This window comes from Plecotus auritus (assembly GCF_963455305.1).
Source record: "Plecotus auritus genome assembly, chromosome: 15".
NCBI lineage: Eukaryota > Metazoa > Chordata > Mammalia > Chiroptera > Vespertilionidae > Plecotus > Plecotus auritus.
The window spans coordinates 1,380,600-1,403,551 of record NC_137781.1 but is presented as its reverse complement, the minus strand read 5'-3'; the positions used below and the strand labels follow the sequence as shown (position 1 = coordinate 1,403,551).

Sequence of the window (22,952 nt, the reverse complement as noted above, 5' to 3'; positions counted from 1 at the left end):
GGGGTTTTGGAAAGAAAATACAGTTTTTCTATTGATAATGTTAACTGGTCATTCAGATGTGCTTTTTAAAAAATATATATTTTTTATTGATGTCAGAGAGGAAGGGAGAGGGAGAGAGAAACATCCATGATGAGAGAGAATCATGGATCGGCTGCCTCCTGCACGCCCCACACTGGGATCAAGCCCGTAACCCGGGCATGTGCCCTGACCAGCAATGGAATCCTGACCTCCTGGTTCCTAGGTGGACGCTTAACCACTGAGCCACGCCAGCCGGGCTGTATATGCTTTTTGATAGACTTCTTTATCAGTCATCTGCCTACTTTAAAAAGGTGGGTAAGCCTAGCCGGTGTGGCTCAGTGGGTAGAGCATCAGCCTGCGGACTGAAGGGTCCCAGGTTCGATTCTGGTCAAGGGCACGTGCTTTGGTTGTGGGCTCATCCCCGGTGGGGAAGGGGGGGTGGGTGTGCAGGAGGCGGCTGATCGATGTTTTTCTCTCATCAATGTTTCTGACTCTCTCCCTTCCTCTCTGCAAAAATATCAATAAAAATATATTTTAAAAATAAAAATAATAGACCTAACCAGTTTGGCTCAGTGGATAGAGCGTCGGCCTGAGGACTGAAGGGTCCCAGGTTTGATTCTGGTCAAGGGCATGTACCTTGGTTGCGGGCACATCCCCGGCAGGAGGTGTGCAGGAGGCAGCTGATGGATGTTTCTCTCTCACCGATGTTTCTATCTCTCTATCCTTCTCCCTTCCTCTCTGTAAAAAATCAATAAAATATATTTTTAAAAAATAAAAATAAATAAAAATAAAAATAATAATTGGGTAATTTTCTCCTTTTTGATTTGAGAGGTTCTTTACACACCACATTTGGGAGTCCGTGGGCGGGTACAGGTTTTGTAAATGTATTTCCCAGTCCTTGGCCTATCTTGCACTCTTTGAATCGAGCCTTTTTTATTAACCGATGGCTTCAACTTGAACAACGTACCAATCAATTCCACTAGGACTGAGCGTTTTGTATCCTGTTTAAATGCGTGCCTACCCGGACATCACAAACACATCCTCCCGTTTTTTCGTAGAAACTTGACTGTTGTCCACTCACATTTAATGCATGAACCACCTAAAAGCATTTTCACGTACGGCACGCGGTGAGAATCAAATTCTTTTTTCCCACCATATGCAGGATCTACCGTCTCCCGCTACCGTTTAACTCAGTGGTTCTCAACCTTCCTAATGCTGCGACCCTTTAATACAGTTCCTCATGTTGTGGTGACCCCCAGCCATAAAATTATTTTCGTTGCTACTTCATAACTGTAATTTTGCTGCTGTTATGAACCGTAATGTAAATATCTGTAATTTTGCTACTGTTATGAACCGTAATGTAAATATCTGTGTTTTCCGGTCGGTTATGAAGTAGCAACGAAAATAATTTTATGGTTGGGGGTCACCACAACATGAGGGTCGCAGCATTAGGAAGGTTGAGAACCACTGGTCTACTAGAAGGTGCTCCACTCCCCGTGGAAACGCGGCAGGGCCCTCGGGTAAAATGAACAATAAAGGGATCGCCCTGACCTGTGTGGTTCAGTGGATAGAGCGTCGGCCTGCAGACTGAAGGGTCCCAGGTTCGATTCCAATCAGGGCATGTACTTTGGTTGTGGGCACATCCCCAGTGGGGGGTGTGCAGATGGCAGCTGATCGATGTTTCTAACTCCCTCTCCCTCTCCCTTCCTCTCTATTAAAAAAAAAAAATCAATAAAATATATTAAAGCATCATAATCCCTCCTTTGGAAAAACTGCTGTTTGAAACTGCTGTTTGCAGTTCTCTGCTATTTTTAGATAGTCCCTTGCCCTGTACGTCAACGATGTTCTTTTTAGACAGTCTCTTATTCTGTAAAATATAACTTTTGGTTTTTTTTTAGCTTGAATAATAGAAAAGATAAACTTAATTGTCTGACCTTGCAAGCTAGCCTTCTAACATAAGGGACTGATACTGATGCCAGGTGTCTGTATACACCGAGTGGCCAGATGATGATGATCTCTGGACGCACAATGATCTGGCCACTCCGTGTCTGTCCTATAGAATAAAAGGCTAATATGCAAATGGTCCCCTCGACCAGGAATTCGACCAGCAGGCAGGCTGGCCAACCGCCCACGTCCCCTCGCCCTGGCCAGGCTGGCCGGACCCCACCCATGCACGAATTCATGCACTGGGCCTCCAAGTAGCTGCAAGGTGAACTGATGAGGATGAGCACACGCCAGTGAGTAGGCAGCACCCGATGCTAACCATTCCGCGTGCTGCCCTCTCTTCCCTTCCTGAGTGGCCACATTATTATGCGTTCAGAGATCATAATCTGGCCACTTGGTGTAGATATGTACTCAAGGTTACAGGTGACTGTATAGATAGGATCTGTACCCAAGGTTACAAATTATCTGTAAAAATAACTTACACGAGGACCTGAAAAGATATAAAAAGAAAATGCTTCCCCCTGTGGGAGTTCAGAATTGGACAGAGGTAATCTGCTCTGAACCTGCGCGCAATAAAGAAGACTCCTAACTAATTGGCTCATTTTTAAAAAAATAAACTATTTTTTATTGATTTTTTACAGAGAGGAAGAGAGAGGGATAGAGAGTTAGAAACATCCATCAGCCGCCTCCTGCACGCCTCCTACTGGGGATGTGCCCACAACCAAGGTCCATGCCCTTGACCGGAATCGAACCCGGGACCCTTCAGTCCACAGGCCGACGCTCTATCCACTGAGCCACACCGGTCAGGGCCTAATTGGCTCATTAAGGCGTCTTGTCCAGCTCGCTGATTTGCAATATAACAGTATTTTGAAAAAAAAAACAACTTTAAAAAATAAAGGGATTGCATACCTGCAGGAGGAAGTTGGCTCAGGGATGGTCCAAACACACCCCCGCCATCCCATCCGGGCAGGGGCTCCCGTGCCGACTCCCCGGCCCCCGTGAAGTCCGGTCCCCGCTGGAGGGACGGGAATGCCCGCGGAGGTGGCCTTGACCCGACATCACGCCGCGGCGGAAACGACCCCAAAGCCCCGCGAGTTCGCGGCCGAGGCGACTTTCAAGCCCGTGCGACGCTGCGGCCGCCATGACGTCTCCCGGCGCCGGAGATGACGTAAACCTACTTTACGGCGCAGCCCATGAAACGTTTACGTCCACGAGACCAAACCTCGGAGGGATGTCCGGTCGCTGCCGAAATGACGCGAACAAGTCACGTCATGAGGTAGCAGGGCACGTCATGCCGCAGCAAGCGTGACGTTTAGACGCGGCAGAAAACACGTGTAAACCCACTTTGGGGGCTGACAGGCGGCGTGAAGTTTCCGTTGGACGTCTGTTGGCTGATCCGCAGCCATGTTGACGTCGCTTGGCGGTAAAAATGACGTCTAACCCATCGTCGCCGCAGCCGGTAGGACCTTCCTTGCGCCAGAAATGACGCTTTAGGAGCGCGACCCGTCCCGGCCTTCGTCGCGCCGGAAATGACGTCCTTTGGATCGCGACTCACACCCATCGGACCTCCTTCGCGACGGAAGTGACGTTTTTAACCCGTTCACGTTGCCATTTTGACCTCCCCTGCGACGGGTATAACTTCTGTTCAAGCGCCGCTTTTCACTGCTCCGTGAATGACGTTTATTTGAGTGAGACCGCATAGTCCTGTTGACCTTCTTGAGGATGGAAATGGCGTTTAAACCCAGTTGACCTAGGAAGCAGCCACGTTGTTGCATCTGAAATGACGCTGTTTTATGTATTTATTATACTTTTAGAGAGAGAAGCATCGATTTGTTGTTGCACATATTTATGCATTTTTTCCCTTGATTCCTGCATGTGCCCTGACTGGGGCTCCAACCCACAACCTTGTTGTATGGGGCTCTAGCTCCCCTCATAAATGGCGGGGCCGGAAATGACGTTCAATCCCATTTTCCATCACAGCGAGGTGGAAATGACGTTTAAACCCGCCTGACCCCAGCCTCCACCTACTGGTCTGTGAAATGGGGATGGAGTCGGGGAGCCCATCCGCCTACAGCCTCCCCTGCTTGCCTGCACTCGGGATGCCCAGAGGCAGATTCAGTGTCCAGGATCATGTCTCTCCTCGGGGCCCAGAACTCGCAGCTGGTTATGCTCCATCTGCACCCTGGCTCCTGCTGGAGTCATCCTCCCACCGCCAGGTGCAGGCTGCGGGGGTCACCGGCTTGCATGACGGCCCCTTGTGCCTGGCCTGGCTTCTGCCCTCTGGTTTGGTCTGACACCCTCAGATTGAGCTCAGCAGGTAAAGCATTGAAATGCTTCACTTTTAAATTTCTTGTGGACATTTTATTTAGAACTAGAGGCCTGGTGCACAAAATCCGTGCATTGGGGGGGGGGGTCCCTCAGCCCGGCCTGCACCCTCTCCAATCTGGGACCTCTTGGGGGATGTCCGATGTCCGGTTTAGGCCCGATCCCGCAGGCAGTCGGACATCCCTCTCGCAATCCGGGACCGCTGGCTCCTAACTGCTTACCTGCCTGCCTGCCTGATCATCCCTAACCCTTCTGCCTGCCTGCCTGATCGCCCCTAACTGCCCTCCCCTGCTGGCCTGATCGCCCCTAACCACCTCTGCCTTGACCCCTGCCACCGTGGCTTTGTCCAGAAGGATGTCCAGTCTATCCAGTCTAATTAGCATATTACCCTTTTATTAGTATAGATTCTGTTTCTTCCTGTAGTTAAAAAAAAAAAAAACTTATTGAAGGTTTTTTGTTTGTTTGTTTTTGTTTTAAATATATATTTCTTTATTGATTTCAGAGAGGAAGGGAGGGAGAGATAGAAACATCAATGATGAGAATCACTGATTGGCTGCCTCCTGCACACCCCCTACTGAGGATTGAGTCCGCAACCCCAGCATGTGCCTTTGGCTGGAATAGAACCTGGGACCTTTCAGGCCGCAGGCCGACACTCTATTTACTGAGCCAAACCGGCTAGGGCGAAGGTTTTTTTGTTTCTTTTTGTTTTTTAATATTGTGAGGCCCTGGGACTTGATTCTGGAGGCCCTACTGGGTGGAACCGTGCGCCATGCACTCCTTCCAAGTCAGACGCCTCAGGTCTGGACAATGCCTCCTCCCTGCTGGGGTCCAAGGAAGGGGGAACCAACACCAAGTCTTTGCTTCTTTGCTGCCCCCATCCCCGCCCTCCAACACCTAGAGGGCATTCCAGGCCTCACCAGGGTTCAAGCATCACCAGCTGACTGGCTGCACACCTCCACCACCACCGTGACGGAGGCTGGGCCGAGGATGGCAGCAGATTTAAGCCCTTAGTCATGAGTGGCGTGGCATGCTCTCAACGTTGGGGTGGGTCCCAGCTGCTGGGGGAGATAAAATAGGGACACGCCCGGCTGTCCCAGAGATTTTACGGAGACAGGCTTTGTGGATGGGTGTGTCAAAGGGGGCAGGACAGAAGCCACGCCAGGCGCAAAGGCCCAGGACGTCCAGCTGGGTTTCCTCATTCCCCCGTCCCACCCGCTCCTGGCACCCCGTTTCCTTACCACCGAGTTCTTGGACTGGCTGCCTAACTTGCCAAACCTCCCCTGCCTGTGATTAGATGAGTAAGAAAATGAAGCATAAACAAACATCCTTCCAATTAGTTGCACGGTGAGCTGATGAGGATGAGCACACGCCAGCGAGTAGGCAGCGTGACGCCAACCATTCCGCGTGCTGCCCTCTCTTCCCTTCCTGCCCCCTGGCATATTACCCTTTTATTAGTATAGATGTTGATTTGTGTGGCTATTTGTTTCAGGTTTGTGGTCCTAATTAGACTTTGGCAAGGCAGCAACCATGACTGATTTGCTCTTCGCTGGGTCCTTGAGGCCTAGAATTGTGACACTTAAGTAGCTGAAGTAGATGCTCTGAGGATTGCTGAGTTTGAATAACTGCAGCCGACTCTGGGCCTGACGGGAGCTGTCCTTAATCTTCTGAGACCTGGTCTCCTGGGATTAGGGCAGGTGGAGAATGGCCCGGGGTGTGAGCGCCCCCTAGAGGTGGCGGCTGGGGGTGTGGGCTCTGGAGTGGCTGGCCTGCACTTGGAAGGAGTGTTCCCAGGTGAGCGTTACTATCTACCAGGGACGCTGGGAACGAGAGAATCACGGATCGGCTGCCTCCTGCACGCCCCCCACTGGGGATGGAGCCCCAAACCCGGGCATGTGCCCTGAGCGGGAATTGAACCGTGACCTCCTGGTTCCTAAGTCAATGCTCAAACACAGCCACACTGGCTGGGCGAGGGCTGGGGGTGATCCTTCTCCTATGAGCCTCTGTACCCTGTCAGTGCCCTGCCCAGGGCTTTAGGGAGCCCGGTGCCCCTAACGGTGAGTGGATGGATGGATGGATGGACGGATGGTGCCTAAGGGAGGGTGGATGGATGGGTGGATGGATGGATAGATGGATGGACGGATGGTGCCTAAGGGAGGGTGGATGGATGGATGGATGGACGGATGGGTGGGTGGATGGATGGGTGGATGGATGGATGGATGGGTGGATGGATGGATGGATGGATGGATGGGTGGATGGATGGATGGATGGGTGGATGGATGGATGGATGGATGGGTGGATGGATGGATGGGTGGGTGGATGGATGGACAGATGGTGCCTAAGGGTGGTGGGTGGACGGACGGTGAAGCTGTATCTGGCTGAGCTCATTGGGAAATGGTGCGGTTGTCGGGCAGACATCCCTATGTGATCACCAGAGGTGGCTGGCCCTGGCAGGGCACCGGGAGGGAGGGTGTCAGAGGTCACATACCTGCCATCGCCACTCAGGGCGAATGGGCGTTGTAATTCCCATCATATGGGGGCCGTCTTCTGGGGCAGCCTCGGGGAGACAGAAGCCTTTCACTCACGCGGCAGAGAACACGGTGAGCGAGAGACCGTGGCGTGAAGACGCGGGGCCTTTATCTGGTTGGGACTCGGAGGTGATTTCCAAACAGCCAGCGCCAAGCGGGGCCTCGGTGGGCGAGGAGCGCAGCAGAACACGGCGCTCCCTCTCCGCCGGCCTGTGACCCCTGCTCATCGCCAAGCCTGCAGCCGGGTCCCGCCAGGGCACAGGCTCCCGGAGCTCCCACGGGCCCCCACGGCTCCAACACCTCGTGGACACGCTGGCCAGACCCCGGCTCGCCACCCGTATCCACGCGCTCCGCACATTTAAACTTGGTCTGGCCCGGCTGGCATGGCTCAGTGGTTGAGCATTGACCTATGAACCAGGAGTCTGGGTTCGATTCCCGGTCAGAGCACAGGCCCAGGTTGTGGGCTCAATTCCCAGTGGGGGGTGTGCAGAGGCAGCTGATCCATGATCCTCTCTCACCATGGATGTCTCTCTCTCTCTGTCCCTTCCTCTCTGTAATCAATATAAATATTGAAAAAATAAAATGTTCTCTTCACGGCCTCAGCAGGGGTCCCCACTTCAGTGGGCATCCAACCCTCCCTCCCTGCAGCCCTGCCCCAGCCGGCACCCTCCCTCTGCTTCGCTCCTGACGCTCACCCAGAGCCCACGGCCGACAGATTCCCTCCTGCGCACCCTCTCCCCAGCTCCCCACTTCTGCTGCCTTGGCGTTCTCGGGTTCTGATCGCTCTCCTGTCCCAACTGCTGGTTAGTCTCCTCACTGGTCCCTGAATCTGCCTCTACTCCAGTCTGTCTGTCCGTCTCTCGTCCCACCTATCATTCCATCCCCCATCCTTCCATGCATCCATCCATCCCCCATCCTTCCTTTCATCCATCCATCCATCTCCCATCCTTCCATCCATCCATCCCCCATCCTTCCTTCCATCCATCCATCCACCCATTCACCATCCTTCCATCTATCCATCCATCCATCATCCTTCCTCCCACCCATCCATCCATCCATCCATCCATCCACCCATTTACCCATCCACCACCCTTCTATCCATCCATCCATCCACCATCCATCCCCCATCCTTCCATCCATCCCCCATCCTTCCTTCCATCCATCCATCCATCCACCATCCACCCACCCATCCATTCATCCACCATCCTTCCATCTATCCATCCATCCACCCATCCATTCATCCACCATCCTTCCATCTATCCATCCATCCACCCATCCATTCATCCACCATCCTTCCATCTATCCATCCATCCACCATCCATCCATCCATCATCCATCCACTATCCATCCATCCATCCCCCATCCTTCCTTCCATCCATCCATCCATCCACCATCCACCCACCCATCCATTCATCCACCATCCTTCCATCTATCCATCCACCCATCCACCATCCTTCCATCTATCCATCCATCCACCCATCCAACCACCATCCATCCATCCATCCATCCCCCCATCCTTCCTTCCATCCATCCATCCATCCCCCATCCTTCCTTCCATCCATCCACCATCCATCCATCCATCCACCCATCCATTCACCCATCCACCATCCTTCCATCCATTCACCCATCCATTCATCCACCATCCTTCCATCTATCCATCCACCCATCCACCATCCTTCCATCTATCCATCCATCCACCCATCCAACCACCATCCATCCATCCATCCATCCCCCCCATCCTTCCTTCCATCCATCCATCCATCCCCCATCCTTCCTTCCATCCATCCACCATCCATCCATCCATCCATCCACCCACCCATCCATTCATCCACCATCCTTCCATCCATCCACCCATCCACCATCCTTCCATCATTCCATCCACTACCCACCCATCCATCCATCCACCATCCATCCATCCATCCACCCACCCACCCATCCATCCACCTGCCCCTGCAGTGTGTACATATTAAATGCATCACCATGTGCGAGGCTCTGTGTAAACACTGTCAGAAATGAGACGCTGCCAGAGGTGCCTGGGAGGACCCACATTAACGAAATAGCCCCACTGATGAACACGTAATTACAGGCGCTCGGGATAACAATGCCAGGTTACGAAAGCATCCTAATGGGGCCTGACGCTGGGCAAGGGGTCAGGGGAGCCTGCCCCGAGGACGTGACCTTTGGCCGAGGTCTAAAGGTTGGAGCAGGGAGGAGTGTGGGACTGGGATCTTCCAAGCAGAGGGAAGAGGGAGGCAGGTGGGAGCAGCACACGCTGGGGAACCTAAAAGTCCCATGGGCCCAGAAGCAGTCCTTTTTAAATATATATTTTTACTAGAGGCCTGGTGCACAAAATTCATACACTGGGTGGGGGGGTGGTGTCCCTCAGCCTGGCCTGCACCCTCTCACGGCCTGCACCCTAAGCTGGCAGTCAGACATCCTTAGCGCTGCCACCACCCTGTGGGAGCGCACTGACCACCAGGGGGCAGCTCCTGTGTTCAGCGTCTGCCCCCTGGTGGTCAGTGCACATCATAGCAACCGGTCGTTCTGCAGTTCAGTCAGTTTGCATATTAGCCTTTTATTAAATAGGATTGATTTCAGAGAGGAAGGGAGAGAGAGAGATAGAAACATCCATGATGAGAGAGAATCATAGATCAGCTGCCTCCTGCATGACCCCTACTGGGGATCGAGCCCACAACCCGGGCATGTGTCCTTGACTAGAAATGGAACCCGGGACCCTTCCGTCTGCAGGCCGACGCTCTATCCACTGAGCCAAACCAGCCAGGGCTGGAAGCAAGTTCTTTTTATTGTTGCATTCCGTTTCCATAGTTTGTGAAGGAGCCAATGAGTGAATGGGTGAAGAAGGGATGATGGGGACAGATGGACCAGGTATGAAGCCATAATTCACAGCACAGCCTGCAACCGGGAAACAGAGCTACAGCCTCCAGGTCTCCCGGCCCAGGTGTGCGCCCCTGTGCCCCCACTGCGCCCCGGATGGCACTCGGCACCCTGCCTCTGACTGACCGGCTCTATGCCTCCTCCCTGGGCATCGGCCCACAGGGACTGGTCTTGTTGACCAACACGGCCCGTCGCCCAGCCCACCGCCTTTGCACACCAAGCATCGCAGGGCAAGATTTAATGAGCTGGTCCGTGCAGGAGGCAAACACAGCATCAGAGACAGTGGGCGGGAGAGGGTGGAGTGGCGAGTGAGTCAAAGGCAAGGGAGATGCCAGAGCCAGTTGGCACGAGAGGCCCGCAGCCGAGTGGAGCCCACACCTGCCAGGGGCATGTGACGGGCAGGTCTGGAGACAGGCCCGGGGCCGGCAGAGGTGAGCGAGGACGCAGGTGCAGGAGCGTCGAGGAGGAGCCACGGGGCGGGCCCATGTCACCGGGGATGAGGCACCCTTCTGGCTGCCCTGAGGTTCTGGCCTACACCTGCCAGGTCACGCCCCGGCCTTCCAAAGGAGACACTCGCCCGGCTGGCCGGCGTGGCTCAGGGGTTGGAGCGTCCACCTAGGAACCAGGAGGTCACGGTTCAATTCCCGGTCGGGGCACAGGCCCAGGTTGTAGGCTCGATCGCCAGTGTGGGACGTGCGGGAGGCAGCCGATCCGTGATTCCCTCTCATCCTGGATGTTTCTCTCTCTCCCTCTCCCTTCCTCTCTGGAATCAATTAAAATATATATATATTTTTTTTTAAAAAGCCCCAACCGGTGTGGCTCAGGAGATAGAGCATTGGTCTGCGGACGGAAGGGTCCTGGGTTCGATTCTGGTCAAGGGCATGTACCTTGGTTGCAGGCACATCCCCAGTGGGGGGTGTGCAGGAGGCAGCTGATCGATGTTTCTCTCTCATCGATGTTTCTGACTCTCTATCCCTCTCCCTTCCTCTCTGTAAAAAATCAATAAAATATATTTAAGAAAAAAAAAAAAAAGAGAGAGAGAGAGAGAGAGCCGGGAGCTCCGGAATGGCCGGTGAGCTCACAGCCGGCTTCTCTCCCACTTCGACGTGCTTATGCTGGGTACCGCTTTCCGCCGCTGCGCTGTAGCCGTGGCCGCAGCCTCCCGCACCCCGCACCGGTCCCCGGGCCCCGCCGTGGGTATCCAGTCAGTTCGCTGCTACTCCCGTGGGTCACATGAGACAGATGAGGAATTTGATGCTCGCTGGCGCTGGGTGACATACCTCAACAAGCCAGATACTGATGCCTGGGAAATGCATAAAGGGATGAACATGCCTGTTGGCTCTGATCGGGGTCCAGAACCCAAAATCATCGACTAAATAGGATTGATTTCAGAGAGGAAACGCAGGCAGATAAATGGTGTTGCTGGTGCTGTTCGCATCCTAGAGGTTGTTAAGGACAAAGCAGGACCACATGAGGAAATCGATCCTTATGTCATCCAGGAACTTAGACCGACTTTATTTTTTATTTTTATTTTTTAAAGGTCTATTCTTTTTTTTTTTTTTAAATATATTTTATTGATTTTTTACAGAGAGGAAGGGAGAGGGATAGAGAGTTAGAAACATCGATGAGAGAGAAACATCGATCAGCTGCCTCCTGCACACCTCCTACTGGGGATATGCCCACAACCAAGGTGCATGCCCTTGACCGGAATCGAACCCGGGACCCTTCAGTCCGCAGGCTGACGCTCTATCCACTGAGCCACACCGGTTAGGGCTAGACCAGCTTGAAATGAACTGGGAATCTCCACTCCAGAGGAACTGGGCCTTGACACAGTGTAAACCCCATCGATAGCTTCCCGAGGATTTGCTGATGATACTACCTGAGTGTAAACAACCCCCTGGAAATACTGATGATAACATGTCACCTTATTTGAACAAGTTTTCCTGTATTGAGTACCAAGCCATGTAATGATAACTTGATTTTTAATAAAAACGAAATGAGTTTGAACTGAAAAAGAAAAGAGAGAGAGAGAGAGAGAGAGAGAGAGACCCACACGGGATCCTTCACGGCTTCTCCACGGCACATGTGCCTGTGGGCCTGAGTGTGACAGGGCTGAGCTCCCGACACACACACACCCCTGGCGGGGGGTGGGGGGCGGCTCCCTTTTCTTCTTTTTTTAAAAACATATTTTGATTTCAGAAAGGAAGGGAGAGGGAGAGAGAGAGAGAAACATCCACAATGAGAGAGAATCATGGATCGGCTGCCTCCTGCACGCCCCCCACTGGGGATCCAGCCCACAACCTGGGCCTGTGCCCTGACCGGGAATCGAACCGGGACCTCCTGGTTCCTAGATTGACGCTCAGCCACGGAGCCACGCCCGCCGGGTGGCCTCGTCACTGCACACCAGAGACCCTCCACCTGCGTTTAGCATTGCTCCTGCACACCCTGCGGTCCTGGGCCAACGGGGACAGCGGGCCACCCCCGGCCCCGGTGCTTTCCTGCACGTGCCCGTCTGCACACGTCCCGGGGCAGTGGGTCTGGATCCGGCCTGAGGGACAGAGAGGCATCACCTGCTGCCCCGACGCGTCTTGGTGTCAGCACCCACCTCCCTGGCCTGGCGCCCGGCCAGCCCCGGCCCCTGGATCTAGGCCACTCGAACCTGCTGCCGGCTGACGCGGCCACGCCTCGCCTGTGGCCTCACCTGCCGGCCGCTGCTCTGTCCACCTCTCCCTCCTCAGTAGCTGGCGCAAGGCTCTGGAGCAAGCATGTCAGACTCAAAGGCTAAACATGAGCCAGATACACTGAGTGGCCAGATGATGATGATCTCTGAACGCATGATAATCTGGCACTCAGTGTGTGTGTGTGTGTGTGTGTGTGTGTGTGTGTGTGTGTATTAGAGGCCCGGTGCATGAATTCATGCATGGGTGGGGTCCGGCCAGCCTGGCCAGGGGGAGGGGACATGGGCGGTTGGCCGGCCTGCCTGCTGGTCGAACTCCTCATTCGAGGGGACAATTTGCATATTAGCCTTTGATTATATAGGATATACACTGAGTGGCAGGATTATTATGCGTTCAGAGATCATCATCATCTGGCCATGCAGTGTAAATGAGGCATGTGGCCCGTGGGCCGCGAGTTTGACATGCTTGCTGTAGGGAGCATGCATGAGTGAGGGGTGGCCTCATGCCTGTTCACTGGGCCCGAGTAAGCCCTGAACCAGGCCCCCCGCCCCCCTCCGCTCAGGTCTCCCCTGCTCCTATCTGGACACAGGACTCCAGAACCCAGGGACCCGCCTGGAGCACCCACGTGGCCTGGAACCCAGCCCTCTATTTCCCCACCCCGTGGGGATCCTCGGAGCTCCCGGGCCCCTCGGCCAGTCCCTGTCCCCTTCCCCCCTGGAGTGGCCGAGCCTTGTTCCTGCCCGGCTTCCCAGGGCCCAGTACGGGTTCCCACCTCCTGGGCTGACTGCCCATGGCTCGGCGGGCAGCTGCTCTGAGGAGGACCCTGTGTTTGACCCCACACCTCCGCTGAGATGTCATTTTTAAAAAAATACATTTCTAGCCCTAACCGGTTTGGCTCAGTGGATAGAGCATCGGCCTGCGGACGGAAGGGTCCCGGGTTCGATTCCGGTCAAGGGCATGTACCTTGGTTGCGGGCACATCCCCAGTGGGGCGTGTGCAGGAGGCAGCTGATGGATGTTTCTCTCTCATCGATGTTTCTAACTCTCTATCCCTCTCCCTTCCTCTATGAAAAAAAATAAAAATCAATAAAATATATTTAAAAAAAACACACATTTCTATTGATTTCAGAGAGGAAGGGAGCGAGAGAGAGAGAGAAAGAGAAACATCAATGATGAGAATCATTCATCAGCTGCCTCCTGCACGCCCCCTACTTGGTGAAGCCCCCAGCCCGGGCATGTGCCCTTACCTGGAATGGAACCGTGACCTCCTGGTTCATAGGTCAATGTTCAACCACTGAGACACACCGGCCGGGCTGGAACATCTTTTTAATTTTAAATTTATTTTATTGATTTCAGGGAGGAAGGGAGAGGGAGAGATAGAGACATCAGTGATGAGAGAGAATCACGGATCGGCTGCCTCCTGCAACCCAGGCGTGTGCCCAAGACTGGACTCGAACCCGGGACCCTTCAGTCCGCAGGCCAATGCTCTGTCCCCTGAGCCAAACCGGCCAGTACGTGGGCTGGGACATCTTCACGTTGACCTTTTTTTTTTTGTAATATGTTTTTTATTGATTTCAGAGAGATAGGGAGAGAGTCAGAAACATCCATGATGAGAAAGAATCACAGATCGGCTGCCTCCTGCACGCTCCCACTAGGGATCAAGCCCGCAACCCGGGCATGTGCCCTTGACTGGCCTCGAACCCGGGACCCTTCAGTCCGCAGGCCAATGCTCTATCCCGAGCCACACGGGCTAGGGCTTTGCAGTGACATTTCTGAACCTCTGGCCTGGCAACTCTCGTGGGCCCTGCCCCCACGCCCTCCCGGCTGCCCCCACACGCCTGTGGGTATTTCTGTGGGTGCATTTAACGTCCTGAAAACGGCTGCATTCTGGGATTGCCGAGCCCCACCCTGAGTGACCGGGAGTCCGCGTGTCACCGTGTCCCCCAGCTCCCAGTCTCCCTGGAGCAATGTTCCCCCTTGGGAGGCAAGACAGGGGACCACACGGCTGTTGCACGCCGCATTTCTGAGGCTCCGGGCCAGGCTGGGCGCCTGGACGGCTCTGCCTGCCAGGGACTCCGAGTTGCTTGCCAATGGGCCCGTGTGTCCTTACCCACTGACCTATTGCAAAAGACCGGCTGCTTTTAGCCGCCACGGGATCAGATAACGAATCCGATAACGTGTGTGACGACCGTTCGCCGCGGCTTATTTTGGGGCTGGACCCTGTGCTAGCATTCTGCATAAACTGCCTTCCGTTTGGTCAAGCTGGCAAAGAAGCTATCATCGCCGCTTGAAGACAAGATATTGGAGCACAGCCCCGCCGGGGTGCCTCCGTGGTTGAGCATGGACCTATGAACCTAGGAACCAGGAGGTCACGGTTCGATTCCCGGTCAGGGCACAGGCCCGGGTTGCAGGCTTGATCCCCAGTGGGGGGTGTGCAGGAGGCAGCCGATCCATGATTCTCTCTCATCATGGATGTTTCTCTCTCTCTCCCTCTCCATTCCTCTCTGACATCAATAAAAATATATATTTTAGCCCTACCCAACTTGGCTCAGTGGACAGAGCATCGGCCTGCGGACTGAAGGGTCCCAGGTTTGATTCTGGTCAAGGGCATATGCCCAGGTTTCAGGTTCGATCCCCAGTGGGGGACGTGCAGGAGGCAGCCGATCCATGATTCTCTCTCATCATGGATGTTTCTCTCTCTCCCTCTCCATTCCTCTCTGACATCAATAAAAATACATATATTTAAAAAATATATATATACATACATATACTTTTTTAAAAAAAGAATCAACCAATGAATCATAAGTGGAACAACAAATCTCTCTCAAATCAATAAATATTTTTTTAAAAAACAATCTTTTTTATATTGTTTTAAAAATATATTTTATTGATTTTTTTACAGAGAGGAAGGGAGAGGGATAGAGAATTAGAAACATCGATGAGAGAGAAACATCCATCAGCTGCCTCCTGCACGCCCCCCACTGGGGATGTGCCTACAACCAAGGTACATGCCCTTGACCGGAATCGAACCCGGGACCCCCCAGTCCACAGGCTGAGGCTCTATCCACTGAGCCAAACTGGTCAGGGCTTAAAAAAGAATCTGAATAAAAATCAATTCTAAATAAAATCCCTAAGAATGTGCTCATCTCCTTGGCAGGTGGCGATGATCTTTCTGGTATTAACCTCCCCTCCCCCATTAAACTCCTAATGCCCCTCCCACCCCACTCTTCGGCCACCTGAACCACCCTCCCCAGGGTGACCTCCACCTGAACCCAAACGCACCTGTCAAGTCTGTCCTCCTCAGACCTGAACTCCCAGCGGCTCTGGGCACAGCTGACCCCTGGCTCCAGGACATGGTGTTCTCATTCGTCCCACCTCTGTCTCCTCCGCCTTGGCCTCGGGGCGTTCATTCCTCCACTTCCTTCGCCTTGAACTCGGCCTCGGGCTTGGCCCTCCCTCTGCCCTGTGCTCACGCCCTGATCAGCCTCATGGCTTTAAGTGTCATTAATGGGACGACGCATCCCCAAATGTTATTCCCCCACCTCAAAGCCTCTGCCCTGAACCCTCGTCTTAGGCATCCAGGATGTGTGATCCTACCCTGCCCCCATCTGCTGGAAAACCAGTGAGTGGGTCCACCTTCAAACTACACAGAGTGGCCAGATGAGGATGATCTCTGAACGCATAATCATCCGGCCACTCAGTGTCTATCCTATAGAATAAAAGGCTAATATGCAAATGGTCCCCTCGACCAGGAGTTCGACCAGCAGGCAGGCCGGCCAACCGCCCATGTCCCCTCCCCCTGGCCAGGCTGGCCAGACCCACCCATGCACGAATTCATGCACCGGGCCTCTAATATACATATACATATATATATGTATATATGTGTGTGTGTATATATATATATATTTTTTTGAGTGGCCAGATTATTATGCGTTCAGAGATCATCACAATCTGGCCACTCAGTGTGTATCCAGAACGTGACCGCTCCTCCCTGCCTCCCCTGCCATCACCCGGGTTCGAGTCACTGCTGTCTTATAGGTGTCCCTGCTCTTACACTTCCTGCCTTTTTCATCCGCTCGCCGCACGGCAGCCGGAACGATCCTTCAAAACCTAAGTCAGAGCCCTGCTGGCGTGGCTCAGTGGTTGAGCATCGACTTCTGAGCCACACGAGGTCACCGTTGGATTCCGGTCAGGGCACGTGATGCCTGGGTTGTGGGCTCGATCCCCAGTGTGGGGCGTGCGGGAGGCAGCCGATCCATGAGTCTCATCATTGATGTTTCTCTCTCTCTCTCTCTCTCTCTCTCTCTCTCTCTCTCTCTTCCTTCCTCTCTAAAATCAATAAAAATAAAATCAAATCTATGTCGGATCATGTTAGTTTTAAGCTTGTAAAAATTTTATTAATTTTGTGTGTGGTTTTTTTGTTTTGTTTTGTTCTGTTTTTTAGACAGAGAGAAAGGGAGAAACATCCATGATTAGCGAGAATCATGGATCAGTTGCCTTCTGCACGGCACACACTGGGGACCGAGCCTGAAACCCAGGCAGGTGCCCTGACCGGAATTGAACCAGTGACCTCCTGGTTCCTAGGTCGACGCTCAACCACTGAGCCACAGGGCTGATCATGTTACTTTTTTTTGCTCAAAACCATGCAGTGTTTGCTCACTTCACTTAAAGTCAAGGCTAAGGGGGGGGGTGTTGGTGGGGCAATGGGGCAATAAGGACGCATGTAATACCTTAATCAATGAAGTAAAAAAACCAAAAACTAACCCACCTGTATTTATTGACATGAGACGGTCTTAGTTCTGTCCGTCTACCTCATATTATTAACATTTTTGTTGTCTTTTAAAATATTCTTATTTTATGGGTTGTGATTTCTTTTTTTCTTTTAAATATGTTTTATTGATATTTTACAGAGAGGAAGGGAGAGGGATAGAGAGTTAGAAACATGGATGAGAGAGAAACATCGATCAGCTGCCTCCTGCACACCCCCACCTGGGGATGTGCCCTCAACCAAGGTACATGCCCTTGATCAGAATCAACCTGGGACCCTTCAGTCCACAGGCCGACGCTCTATCCACTGAGCCAAACTGGTTAGGGCTGGTTGTGATTTCTTGACACTTTTATTTTATGTGTTTTTGGTAATAATTGGAAAACCTGGTGTTTTTATTCCAATGCTCACATTCATAACTATAACTTTGCTTTTTTTAATTATTCTGTATTTTTCTATTCTTTCTTTTTTTTTTAGTCGCTAACATGAACTTGAAACAAAATTCAAGATATAGAAAAGAATATACAATAAAAAATGTCTCCTGTCTACCCGGGTACCCCCCATTTTTCAATCCTAGAGGCAATTATTATTAAAAATTCTTTATAGCTACACTGAGGGGCCAGATTATGATGATCTCTGAACGCATAATAACCTGGCCACTCAGTGAGTGTGTGTGTGTGTGTGTGTGTGTGTGTGTGTGTGTGTGTATATATATATTAGAGGCCCAGGTGCATGAATTCGTGTATGATAGGGTCTGGCCAGCCTGGCCAGGGGGAGGGGACATGGGCGGTTGGCCGGCCTGCCTGCTGGTCGAACTCCTGGTTGAGGGGACAATTTGCATATTAGCCTTTTATTATATAGGATATACACTGAGGGGCCGGATTATTATGCATTCAGAGATCATCATCATCTGGCCACTCCGTGTGTAATGCTATACAATTTACTTAACCACCTGTTTTTAGACAAGTGTCAATGACTCACTTTATGAGCAACAATAAAATTAATATATTGTTTTCTTAAAGAAAAATAAATAAAGTAAGAGCCAAAATATGTACGATGGTCCTCAAGGCCCTACATGGCTGGGTCCTCCCGATCTCTCCAACCGCCCCTCCTCCTCTACCCTCCTCACCTGACTCCAGGCACACGGCCTCCTGGCTGGCCCTGCCTTGAGGCCCGAGCTCGGACGGTTCTCTACGTCTGGATCCCTCTTCTCCCAGCTACTCCTAGGACTCCACCCTCACCTCTTACAATTTCCTGCCAAGCTCGCCTTCTCAATGGGGCCTACACAGCCTGCCCCATTAACACTGCATCCTTCCCTCCCCATCCTCTGCTCTAGTTCCCCCCCCCCCAAATATATTTTTATTGATTTCAGAGAGGAAGGGAGAGGGACAGAGAGATAGAAACATCCATGAGGAGAGCGGATCATGGATCGGCTGCCTCTTGCACGCCCCCCACTGCACGCCCCCCACTGGGGATCGATCCCGCAACCTGGGCATGTGCCCTGACCGGGAATCAAACCTGGGACCCTTCAGTCCGCAGGCTGATGCTCTATCCACTGAGCCAAACCAGTCAGGGCTGTGTATGTTACTTTTGCAGATAACTTGTAACCTTCAGTACATATCCTATCTATACAGACAACTTGTAACCTTGAATACATAGCCTATCTATACAGACAACTTGTAACCTTGAGTACATATCCCATCTATACAGACAACTTGTAACCTTGAATACATAGCCTATCTATACAGATAACTTGTAACCTTGAGTATATATCCTATCTATACAGACATCTGGCATGAGAATATTATCAGTATCAGCGTATCAGTCCCTCATGCTAGATGGCTAGCTTGCAAGGTCAGACAGTTAAGTTTATCTTTTCTATTATTCAAACTAAAACAGTTCTTTTACAGAATAAGGGACTATCTAAAAGTAACAGAGTTTACCATGACAGTTTACAGGACTAGGGACTATCTAACAATAGCAGAGGATTTCAAACAGCAGTTTTTAGACCAGGTGGAGGTTACTCTGCTTCACTAGCAGACATAGCCACACGGGCTGCTGCCGCTTATCAAGAAAGGGTTTGTTTGCCTGGCCAGCCTGGCTCGGTGGTTGAGCATCGACCTGTGAACCAGGAGGTCAGGGTTCGATTCCCGGTCAGGGCACATGCCTGGGTTGTGGGCTCCATCCCCAGTGTGGGGCGTGCAGGAGGCAGCCGATTCATGATTCTCATCATTGATGTTTCTCTCTCTCTCTCCCTTCCTCTCTAAAATCAATAAAAATAAAATTTTTAGAAAATCAAATCAAATCTATGTCGGATCACGTTAGTTTTAAGCTTTTTAAAATTTTATTAATTTTGTGTGTACGTGTTTGTTTTTTTTTTTTTTAGACAGAGAGAAAGGGAGAGAGAGAAACATCCATGATGAGTGAGAATCATGGATCGGCTGCCTCCTGCACGCCCCCCACTGGGGATGGAGCCCGCAACCCAGGCATGTGCCCTGACCGGGAATCGAACTGTGACCTCCTGGTTCATAGGTCGACGCTCAACCACTGAGCCACGCCGGCCGGGCCTGCTCTCCTTTGTCTTCTGTCTCCACCACTTACTGTCTTCGGACTCACAGCATACGAAGTTATCTTTTCCTCTGAATCTCCCCCGTTAGAGCGATAAATCTGTACTGGCAGGGGGTCTTCTGTTTTGTTCACGGACGTTCCCCAAACGCATAGGAAATCGAAACCCAGGGAGTTGGGCATTGCTCACGGTCACGTGGGGAGCGATGGGAACCTCTGGCCGAAATTCTAAACCCCTTCCTTATCGTCCTCCCACCCAGTGGCCAGAGAACAGTGAACAGCTGAAAGAATTAAAAACACCCGGCTGCAGAATTATTGCCAGAATCAGCAGAATCCACCAAATTGTTACAACCACCATTTCCTTTCCTCCTTGGAGGTCCCCAATGCTCCCCATTTCCCATTAAGCAAAGTCAAGGACTGAATTTAGTCCTTTCTTTCTTTCTTTTTTAATTAGAGGCCCAGTGCACGAATTCGTGCGCGGGTGGGGGTCCGGCTGGCCTGCCCCGATTGGGGCAGATTGGAGGTGGGGCCAGCCAGGGGGCGGGGCTGCAGGCCGTTGGCCCCTGGTTGAACTCAGTGGAACTCCCAGTCAAGGGAACAATTTGCATATTAGCCTTTTATTATATAGGACTTGGTTCTTTACACCTGTAGTCATTGAGGCTAAAACCATCCCTCATCTCCATTATACTAATCTGGCCTCTCTATCAGAGATGACACCCTTGGCAAAATCCTGTTTTGTTGAGTTCGTCCATAATTTGTAGGCTTTTTCAATTCAAAGTGCAATGCCCTTGAAAAACACTCTATCCTAGCTGGTGTGGCTCAGTGGATAGAGCGTCCGCCTGCGGACTCAAGGGTCCCAGGTTCGATACCGGTCAAGGGCACATGCCCAGGGTTTCAGGCTTGGTCCCCAGTGGGGGACGTGCAGGAGGCAGCTGATCCATGATTCTCTCTCATCATGGATGTTTTCCTCTCCTTTCCTCTCTGAAATCAATAAAAATATACTTAGCCCTGGCCCGTTTGGCTCAGTGGACAGAGTATCGGCCTGCGAACTGAAAGGGCCCAGGTTCGATTTCAGTCAAGGGCAGGTGCCCGGGTTGTGGGCTCGATCCCTAGTGGGGGGTGTGCAGGAGGCAGCAGATCCATGATTCTCTCTCATCACTGATGTTTCTATCTCTCTCTCCCTCTTCCTTCCTCTCTGAAATCAATAAAAATATATTTAAAATATATATATTTAAAAAAATACAAGGGGGACTTGTGTTAATCTGAAGGGTGCTTGCCCAGGGCCTAAACATAACGAAAGTAGAGAGAGAGAGAAACATCAATGATGAGAGGGGATCATTGATCGGCTGCCTCCTGCATGCCCCCCACTGGGGATCGAGCCCATAACCCGGGCAGGTGCCCTTGACCGGGAATCGAACCCTGACCTCCTGGTTCATAGGTAGATGCTCCACCACTGAGCACGCCAGCCCGACCCCCTTGTATGTCCTGGGTTCATCTTGACACCTGAAGTCCAGACCACGCCCCTGGAGCATCTGTCAATCAAAACTGGAAATGCCGCTTTTTAGCCTCTTGAGCAGAGCAGGAAAATGCTGCGTTCGGTTCCCAGCAGGGCAAAGCCCAAGCTGCCTCCTCCGAACCGAACCGAACCTCTCTCCCCAAGTGAGACCCACCCACGGGCGAGGACGGCGAGAGACTCCATCACAGCGTGCAATTCCCAGGGACGCCCCAAAGCTCAGAAAATCCAGATAAACAAGCACACTTGGATGCTCTATTTTTAAATCAGCACAATGGATGATGCAAAAAACTCACAACGAGCAAACCAGGAAACTTTAAAGACGGGATCCTCGGGACTCGGTCCGCCTCCTACCTTTCAGCCCAGCCGAACCGCTCCCTCGCGGTACCAGCAGGAAAAATGACCTCCAACTTGACCTCGCACTTGTAGCTGGTGCTGCTCTTCAGCCCGAAGGCGGGGACGCTCCGGGGACCCATTGTCCTCCACCCCGCGCCCCGCACCCCGCTCGTCCGGGAGGTGCAGGGGGCGCGCTGTAGGGACCCAGGGCGGAAGGGCGCGGGTGCCTTTGCGGTGAGTGTGCAGCACGCGCGTGCACGCGCGCTTCCCGGCGGGATCCTCTCCTGCAAGCCTTGGCTCGGGCCCGGGCGGCGCCCCGCCCCCTCCAGGCCGCACCCCGACCTCGGACTTTGCACGGCCGGGGAGCCCCCAGGGCTGCAAGCCTCGGGCGAGCTCACTCGGATTCCCTCTTGCACAGCTAGCAGCTGAAGCGCGATTCTCCCGGAGCCTCCGTCCCGGATAGGAACACGCCGGACAAGGCGCGGTGGGCGGCGGAGGCCCTGCTCCTCCTCCTCTCCTGCCCCTTCCACGGGCCGCGAGACCCCAGAAACCGCGCCCCACAGCCTTGACCGGGCGAGGCCACGGTGGGAGGTCAGGGGAGGCGAAGGCGGAACAGCGCTGGCGGAGGAGGCGGGGTCTTTCTAGGTCCCGCCCTCTCCGGGATCTAGCCAATCGCTACGCGCCCCGAGACATGGCCCCGCCCCCGGCCCTCGGCCTGCGAGCCGCCTGGCCGGTAATAATTAAGCAGCGGGGGGCGGGGCGACGCGTCAGCGCCGGGCGCCGACCAATCAGGAGCACTTCCCGTGTCGCGTCACAGGCCGAGCAACCAAACAGAAAAGTTTACTAAACAGCGGACGAGAGGCCGGCGGCGGCGGCGAGGGGACCTGAGCGAGCGCGGTTCGTCGGCCTCACCTGTCCTCCTTCACCCGCGGCGACCGGCGGCGGGCAGCGCGTCCGGCGGAGAGGGCCGCCGCCAGGGGAGGCGAGGTGAGGAGCGAGCGGCCGGGGCGGCGCCGGTTCCCCTCCCCTCCCCCCCCTCCCCATGAGGCGCGGCCCGGCCCGGCCCGGCCGGAAGCGGACGGAGGGCGGCAGGTGGCGGCGGGGCCGTGCGGGCCGCGGAGGGCCGAGGTCGAGGGTCCGGGCGCCGAGGGGGGCGCGGTGTGTGGAACCCCCTCCCCCCGCGGCCGTGTTCCGGGGCAGTTGGCGGGCGGCGGTCCCGGGGCGTCCGGGTTCCCCGAGCGCCCGGGCTGCCTGCCCTTCCGGGACCTTCCACCTGCCGCGCCCGCCGACGGGAAGGGGCCGGAGTGGGTCGCGCTCCCGGGCGGGGGGGGTGGGGCCGGACCCAGAGTTTGTGCATTTCCCCCCCGCCCCCCGCTTTGGACCGAGTAA

At 53.5% G+C, this 22,952-nt stretch overlaps 2 protein-coding genes across 7 annotated transcripts in view; one reads left to right on the top strand and one right to left on the bottom strand.

The window, feature by feature from the left end:
* LOC308238942 (5-formyltetrahydrofolate cyclo-ligase-like) overlaps window positions 1–22,172 on the bottom strand; it is an 84,643-nt gene extending 62,471 nt beyond the window's left edge. The window contains exon 1 of one of the 2 annotated variants that reach the window (XM_080651451.1): window positions 21,582–22,172. The gene's annotated coding sequence lies outside the window, so the exon portion shown is untranslated. Of the gene's footprint in view, window positions 1–2,871; window positions 3,302–21,581 lie in introns of those variants that run through there. The other variant, XM_080651449.1, reaches the window with a different exon arrangement.
* Window positions 22,173–22,377: 205 nt separating this feature from the next.
* ZFAND6 (zinc finger AN1-type containing 6) overlaps window positions 22,378–22,952 on the top strand; it is a 52,305-nt gene continuing 51,730 nt past the window's right edge. For 3 of the 5 annotated variants that reach the window (XR_013959677.1, XM_080651598.1, XM_080651597.1), the window contains exon 1: window positions 22,380–22,550. The gene's annotated coding sequence lies outside the window, so the exon portion shown is untranslated. Of the gene's footprint in view, window positions 22,551–22,952 lie in introns of all 5 variants that reach the window. The other 2 variants (XR_013959678.1, XM_080651602.1) reach the window with 1 other exon arrangement.